We start from the raw sequence: 8510 nt of genomic DNA, 5'->3' as shown, positions 1-8510 counted from the left end.
TAGCCTTGAACAAAAGAAGTTCAGGGACAGTTCCCAGGCCCTGAGTTCCTGCCCCAAGACTGGCAAAAAAAAGAAAAGATAGCAGTAACTGGATAGCTTAAAAAACATAAATGAATTTGGGCTGTGAAGGTCACTCAGTGGTAGAGTGCTTGCTTTGCATGCATGAAGCCCTGGGTTGAATTTCTCAGCGCCAAATAAGCAGAAAAAGCCAGAAGTGGCTCTGTGGCACAAGTGGTAGAGCACTAGCCTTGAGCTGAAGAGCTGAGGGACAGCGTCCAGGCCCAGAGTTCAGGCCCCATGACCAACCAACCAACCAACTAATAAATGTATGTATGTATGTATTTGCAGTACTGATGTTTGAACTGAGGGCTTTGAGCTTGCTCAGCTGGCATCCTACCACTTAATCATTCCTTCAGTAATGTTTTTTTTGTGCTGGTTATGGGAATTGAACTCTGGGCCTGAGCACTGTTCCTGAGCTTTTGTGCTGAAGGCTAGTGGTCTATCACTTTGAGCCACTTTGAGCCTGTCATGGGGCTTTTTTTTTTCTGCTGCTGAGTAGCTTTAATGGTTTTTAATACAACATCTTGGTACTCTACACGATCAGTGAAATTTCTCTAGTAATGAACTATAGAAATGATCCCTGAAAGTATAGTCTTTGCCATGGGGCTTTAACTCAGGGCCTGGGCACTGTTTGAGCTTCTTTTTTTGGGGGGGGGGGTCCAGTCATGGGGCCTGAACTCTGGGCCTGGACTCTGTCCCTCAGCTCTTCAGCTCAAGGCTAGTGCTCTACCACTTGAGCCACAGTGCCACTTCCAGCTTTTTTCTTTTTGCTTATGTGGTGCTGAGGAATTGAACCCAGGGCCTCAGGCATGCAAGGCAAGTGCTCTACCACTGAGCCACCTTCCCAGCCTCTGTCTGAGCTTCTTTTGCACAAAGCTAGCGCTCTCTACCACTTGAGCCACAACGCCACTTCAGGCTTTTTTTCTGTTTATATGGTACTAGGGAGTCAAACCATGGCTTCATGTATGCTAGGCAAGCACTCTAGTACTGAGCCACATCTCCAGTTCCACAACACCTTTTATGGCTTTTTAAAGTAGTTAATTGGCTATAAGAGTCTCACAGACATTCCTGCCTAGGCTGGCTTTGAATCTCTATCCTTAGAATTCAGCCTCCTGAATAGCTTGAATTATAGGTATGGGCCTCCAATGTCAGGCTTGTTTCCTAATTTTGACATGCACTCTCAGCAACGTTTCCCAGGCTATCTTTAAACTGAAACCGTCTGGATCTCAGTCTCTTGTATACCTAAGGTTACAGATGTTAGCCACCAGTGTCTGGTCTTTTTAAAATCTTTAACCCAGAGCTTTACATTTGCTAGGTAAGCATTCCACCACTTGAGCTATGCCTGCAGACCTTTTTGCCCTGGTAATGTTTGAGATGAGGCCTTGCTTTTTGTCTGGGCTGACCTACTATGATCCTTCTATTTATGCTTTCTGGTACAGCTGGGATGGCAGGAATGTCCCACCATGTCCCTTTTTTTTTCCCTTCTCTTGAGGTAGATATGACAATCTTTTTTTTTTTTCTAGGTTTGTGTGGAACCTTCCATCTTTCTGACCTTAGTCTCCCACAGAGGTAGATAACAGGCATACTATGTTTTATCCAGCTATTGGCTGAGATGGAAGGTGATCTTCCAAATCATTTGCACAGATTGGGTTTGAACTGTGATCCTTTCAATATCTACCTTCCAAGTGTCTGGTATTACATACATGAGCCACCATCTGTAGGCCGAAATATTTTTTTTTTCGGTCTGGAAGCTAGAAATCTCAAATCAAAGTATTATCGGTATTGGTTTCCACTGAAGACTGAGGGATATTCTGTAGCAAGGTTGTCTTCTAGTCTCAGCTGGTAGTTAGCATCATTGGAATCCATTGGTTTGCAGCTGCACCACTCACATCTCTGCCTCTGTGATTATCAGGCATTTTCCCTGTGGGTGTTTTTCTTTGTCTTTGGTCATAAAACACTTGTCAGATTAGATTAACGCCCTCCCTACCTATCAGATCTTAACAGGATTCTTTGCAGAGATGTTTTTCTGTCTTATAGGCAGTTTCTGAGAGTTTGGCCATCAACACATTGTTTTAGGATACATAGTCCAACCCTGAAGAAATGTTATTAGGAAAGTGGCCCCAAAGTTCGTGGGAAAATAGTTATGTAATGTCCCTTAAGCACGACCACAACAGAAGTCAGTCAAGACTGTTCTGTCTTTTGCACTAGAGCAGTGCTTTTCGTTGTGGTCTGGAGCTAGGAATTTCTTACACATACAGAATGTCAGGCTTCAGCAATCTGCTTTCTCAACGTTTGCCTTTCAGCACAATGGTTAGTTGATAATTTGTGAGTTTTGTTTTGTGTTCAGGGCCTCACAGTCTTGGCTTTTTTGCTCAAGGCTAGCGCTTTAGTACTTGAGCCACAGTTTCACTTAACACCATTTCATTTTGTCAGTTGTGGTGCTTGATGTCAGCGCCTGGGTTCTGTCCCTGAGCTCTTTTGCTCTAGGCTAGTGTTGTACCACTTTGAGTCATACTATAGCACCACTTCTGGATTTTTGGTGGTTAATTGGAGGTAAGAGTCTCAGGGACTTTCTTGCTCAGGCTGGCCTTGAATTACAATCCTCAGTTCCCTGATGTCTCCTGAGTGGCTAGGATTCGATATGAGCTACCAGTGCTGGTAACCTCCAGGTTTTTTTTTTTTTTTTGTGGTAAATTGAAGATCCTCACTGAATTTCCTGACTGGGTGGGATTGAACTATGGTCCTCAGATGTAAACCTCTTGAGTAGCTAGGATTACTGGTATAGATTGTTGATACCCAGTTTATAAGTGTTGGTTGATGGATGTGATAGTCTTACTGACTGGTGAAAACGTGGTAGCGGAAGTAATATGGGTACTTGGTAGGTTGCAGGAGCTGTAGGAACCATGGGAAGGTGTGGTAGGCTTGGAAAGGGAGGAGAAAATGAGTGTAAAGTTTTTATTTTTATTTTTTAACCCAAGTGGGCCACAAGAGCTCCATGAACAATCTTGTTGTGCCATCTGCAGGTGGACAGGGTTATCTGCAAGTGTTTCGATACATCTTGATGGTCAGCTCCATTGGCTGCTGAAGAGGGGTGCATGGAAGGTAGTTGGTAGTCCATGGAGGCAGAGGATCTATGGGAGTGGGAAGTAGGGTGGACAGGGAAGAAGAAGTGGCTGGAAAGAGAGGGAGGGGCCACAGAAGTTCCATTGACATATTGTGCCCTCTGCTGGTGGATGCTGGTATGTACAAACAATATTATTTTCTGTCGTGATGGCCGCAAGTGGAACAAGGAAGCAGGGGAGGTGAGATGGAGGGCTATTGAGCTGTTCTTCTGATGGAGCTAAGGAAGGGGCTGGTAGGGCCAGGGATGGCCTGATGCAAATGGTCCTTGAGTTCCCATCTAGGATCTGCATGTTTTATTTGCAGGATACATCCATTTTGTTGGGGGAGGTGTATTACGAAGTGCCGCGTTTGCTTGCCGCGTCACCGGAAGTGTGTCCGGGTTCCCCTCCACCGCCCCCCACTCCCCTGGCCAGATGCACACTGTCCAGCAGACGTTTCTCTTTCTGCTCCCTGATTGACTCAGAAGTCCTTGAGAGGCTAGTGATTTGGTTGTTAGTGAAAATCCCATTTCTCCTACCCACCGTGGTCCTCACTGGAACCCCTGTTTGCTGGGGGCGGGGGCGGGGGGAGCATCTTGCATAGAAGTCCTGTCGCCATTTCATTTCACCTATAAGAAGCCTTGGGATCGATTTTGACATGGCATCTTGGAGAGTTTGGTCAGACCTGATGCTCAGCCATGATGAGGTTTTGCTAGATCTGAGTATTACACTTACGACAGTATTTCTTCATCGCCAGTTAGTGAGTGATGTGGAAGATATGCCAACACTCCCATGATGGCGGCATCAAAGAAGAACCCACACTCTGCACCACGCACAGGTAGGATTCATTTCTGTGCTTTGCCTCGGTGGTATTCACTGTTACGCTTGAAGGTAGAGTCCAGTGGGTCTTGGAAAGGAGACATGGGAGAGAGGAAGGTAAGGAAGTTGTGTTGCTTCCTGAAGATAGAGCAGGTTTAGTACCCTCTTGTCTCTTACAAAAAGTGTCGACTAAATGTCAGGATTAGCTAATGTTTGGAACTAATATTTGAATACCTAACAACAATTAGCATTCCCTAAATCCCTGGACAGATTGGAAAGAACCTGGATGATTTACCTTTTAAGACCCTGCACAATGTACTATATACCAGATCTCTATAATAAACAGACCAATGAATTGCGAATGGAAATTCTACATTGAGTGGAAGATTGGACAGGTAACCTTTAAACTTCCAACTGGAGGTTTCTTTTGAAGTCTAAAATAAGACTAATTCTGTTTAAATAAGAGGGTTAAAAAGGGGACTCTATCACTCACTGTGAATAGAATCAAGTATTTTAAGACCAGAAATATTAGTATACAAAATATTGACCTAAAACAGGGATGCAGATAAGCACTAGTTCTCTGAACATACAATAAGTAATTAGCAACAAATAAGACTTTCAATTTTTTTTTTCAAATTCTCTACCATTTTACTTCATTTCTCATAGCTTTCTCTAAACGGAAATAACAGATATATATAATACTGAACTTTTGACCCAGCATCAATTTTTTTTTTTTAATGTCAGTACCTGTGCTCAGGGCTTGGGCACTCTCCCTTAGGTTTTCTACTGAATGCTGATATTCTGTCACTTCTGGTTTTTGAGTGTTCATTACATGTTTTCTTTTTCTCATTTTTGGTGGTCATGGGGCTTGAACTCTGGCCCTGGATGCTGTCCCTGAGCTCTTCCTCTCAAGGGTGTGGTACTCTACCACTTTGAGCCACAGTACCACTTCTGGTTTTCTGGTAGTTAATTGGAGATAAGAGTCTCATGGACTTTCCTGCCCAGGCTGGCTTTCAACTGGGATCCTCAGATCCTCAGCCTCCTGTATAGCTAGGATTAAAGGTATAAACCACCACACAGGGTAATTGGATCTTGGTAAGAGTTTCATAGGAACTTTTCTGCCTGGGCTGAGTTCGAACTGAAACTGAGAGCCTCAGATCTCAGCCTCCTCAGTAGCTAGGATTATAGGTGTAAGCTACCTGCCTAGAAAGAATAGTCTTTTAAAATTAACAATTAGTGAGCTTTTATTACCAAAATGAAATACCTGATAGAGGCTACATCTGAAGATAAGAGGCTTGCATAGCTCATAGCTATTCTGACTTGAAGTTCAAGATCAAGCATGCCTATTGGTTTACCTTCCAGTGAGGAGTCATATATTGATTGAGGAAGGAGAGAGTTGGGTGGGGCATGGCTTGCTCTTTTTTTTCTGTCAGTTATGGGGCCTGAACTCTGGGCCTGGGCACTGTCCCTCAGCTCTTCAGCTCAAGGCTAGTGCTCTACCACCTAAGCCATAATGCCACTTCTGGCCTTTTCTGCTTATATAGTGCTGAAGAATCGAACCCATGGCCTCATGCATGCAAGGCAAGCACTCTACCACTGAACCACCTTCCCAGCCCCAAGCTTGTTCCTTTTATGACAACTCTCTTGCAACTCAATGGGTTCTATTCAAATTACCTTATGAGGACACACCCCCAATAACTTCAAAACCTCTCACTAGGCCCCACCTAAAGGTTCCACAGTACCTCTCAATACTGCTATTCTAGAAACCAAGCATCCAGTCACATGAACCTTTGGAGGACACAAGCCATATCTGATTCAGAGCAGGAGATATGTTAAACTTTTTGAAGTTATTTGTTGTTATAGGGTTTCACAAACAGGAAACGAAAGAGGAATGAAAAGGATAAGGGCATATTTATGAGTAACAGAAATAGCTATAACTGCTCAGAAAAGCCAGAAAATGTATTGCCATTGTCAAGGGCAATCATCCATGCTTTTGAATCTAGGACACCTGGCATATCTGGAAACAGAATTTTGGGATGATAGACTGTGAGGTTGGACTCAGCATGGTTGCTGGGGTTTCACATGATTTGATTAGAAAGATAGCAAACATACAACTATATGAAAATCAACCTTTTTGCTTTACAGTCACAACTCATATTCTTAGACTCACAGAGGAAAAAAGCAAAGAAAATAAATTTTTACCGTTGTTATTCTACACTGCCCATAGAAATACCTTATATGTGCATGCAATTATATGTGCATGCAATTATTTTATGTAATACCAATAAAGGCCCTCTGAGGACATGAGCCATGTCATAATTCATCTTTTGTGGAATTAGACAATCTGCCTATAGACTTTTTTTCCCTAGCATTGGCGACTGGCTAATTTCCTTCGTTGTCATCATAGTTGATCATCTGTTTTTCCTTAGAATACTTGCTTTAAGCCAGGCAGCCGGTGCCTCATGCCTGTAATCCTAGCTACTCAGGAAGCTAAGCTCTGAGAATCATGGTTTGAAGCCAGCCAGGCAGGAAAGTCTGTGAGACTCTAATCTCCAATGAACCACCAAAAACCCAGAAGTAGAGCTGTGGCTCCAGTGGTAGAGAGCTAGCTGTGGGAGAAAGAAGTGAAGGGGAAACACCCAGGCCCTGAGTTCAAGCCCTGGTGCTGGTATAAGCAAGTACTCATTTCATTTGGCTTCTTGGTGTGCAGTCTGTCTTGTTATTTTTCTGTCACTGGTCTTATAAATCTCACCCTTTTTTCCCAATCTCATAATGGTAGAGAGTCCCTGGCCCCAGTCTTCTGCCATTTTTTCTGCTTTATGTACACAGCTTGGTGATCTTAGCTTGTGACCTGACATTACCACAATGATCTTAGATCTCCACACTGGTTTGTGTAACTAGCTTCTTGACAAGCCTACTTGGATCTGTCCCTCCTGTTGTCTTTTCCATCTCAGCAAAGCATACTTTCCCAGTAGTTCAGGCTCCAGCGCCAAGGCATCACTGTGGATTCTTCACCTCGTTCTCTCGTCCTCCTTAGCTACTCTTGCTCTTGGGCAAACCTGAGCTCCACTTTCAAAGTAGACTCACACTCTACCAATTTTTACTATCTCTACCAGCACCAGATGTTCTAAGACAGCCTTTTGGTGGATTATCACAAAAACATAGTGGGTTCTTTGCTGTCATTCCCACCTTGCTGTTATCTCCTACTGACTTCTTCTCAGGATGATAATAAGCACATTTCTTCAGAATGGCAGCTTATGTCAGTTCTTTTTTCTTTTTTTTTGTTGGTCATGGGGCTTGAACTCTGGGCCTGGGTGCTGTCTCTCAGCTCTTCAGCTCAAGGCTAGCGCCCTACCACTTGAGCCACAGCACCACTTCCAGTTTTCTGGTGGTTTCTTGGAGATAAGAGTCTCACAGACTTTCCTGCCCAGGCTGGCTTTGAACCTCGATCCTCAGATCTTAGCCTCCTGAGTAGCTAAGATTACAGGTGTGAGCCACCGGGCACCCGGCTGTCATTTCTTTTTTCTTTCTTTCTTTTTTTTGTTGTTGGTTATGGGGCTTGAACTCTGGGCCTAGGCACGGTCTCTGAGCTCTTCAGCTCAAGGGGAGCACTCTACCACTTGAGCCACAGCGCCAGTTCTGGTTTTCTGGTGGTTTATTGGAGATAAGTCTCAAGTACTTTCCCGCCCAGGCTGGCTTTGAGACATGATCCTCAGTTCTCAGTCTCCTGAGTAGCTAGGATTACAGGTGTGAGCCACTGGTGCCTGGCTGTGTCAGTTCTTTTTTTTTTTGTCGGTTGTGGGGCTTGAACTCTGGGCCTGGGCACTGTCCCTCAGCTCTTCAGCTCAAGGCGAGCGCTCTACCACTTGAGCTACAGCGCCACTTCCGGTTTTCTGGTGGTTTATTGGAGATAAGAGTCTCACAGTCTTTCCTGCCCGGGTTGGCTTTGAACCGCGATCCTCAGATCTCAGCCTCCTGAGTAGCTAGGATTACAGGCGTGAGCCACCAGCACCCGGCTTGTGTCAGTTCTTTACTCAGAATCCACTTCTCAGTTCCCCTCCAGCCACACTTTGGAGAATGGCCCTTGGAGTTTTTGCCTCCCGTTATGTAAGGCTACTGATCTACTTTGGCTAGAGCTTTTCACACATCTTTTTGTGCTGCAAAAGCTCATATGTGAATTTCAGTATAGGCATTTTCTGTATTGGGTTCAAGGATGACACACTAAACCTTGATATGCATTATCAGGCAACCATTTCATTTTTCTTGTCAATGTTAAGTTTTGACCTTTGCCCTGAACAATTGTTAGTCTCTTTAATTTACAGTAATTTGAAAAATGTGTTCCAGCTCTAAATAGAAGGCATTCATCATACAAAAACTTCGATGGGTATATTATGTACCAGACACGAGGGTTACAAAAACAAATGCAGAGAGGCACCCATCAATAACCTTTGCAATTGTGAGTGAGCAGTTTTATTATGAGTATACACATGCAGACAAGAATCTCATAAAGAGTGCATAATATTCTTCAGA

The 8510-nt window shown here is 44.0% G+C and overlaps 1 pseudogene; it reads right to left on the bottom strand.

Annotated features, from left to right (window-relative positions):
• Positions 1-575: 575 nt before the first annotated feature.
• Positions 576-656, bottom strand: LOC122097130 (annotated as a pseudogene).
• Between the last annotated feature and the right edge of the window lie 7854 nt (positions 657-8510).

This window comes from Dipodomys spectabilis, unplaced genomic scaffold (assembly GCF_019054845.1).
Source record: "Dipodomys spectabilis isolate Male_0828 unplaced genomic scaffold, ASM1905484v1 ptg000414l, whole genome shotgun sequence".
NCBI lineage: Eukaryota > Metazoa > Chordata > Mammalia > Rodentia > Heteromyidae > Dipodomys > Dipodomys spectabilis.
Note: the sequence above shows the minus strand (reverse complement) of the source record. Positions and strands in the feature narration are given on the sequence as shown.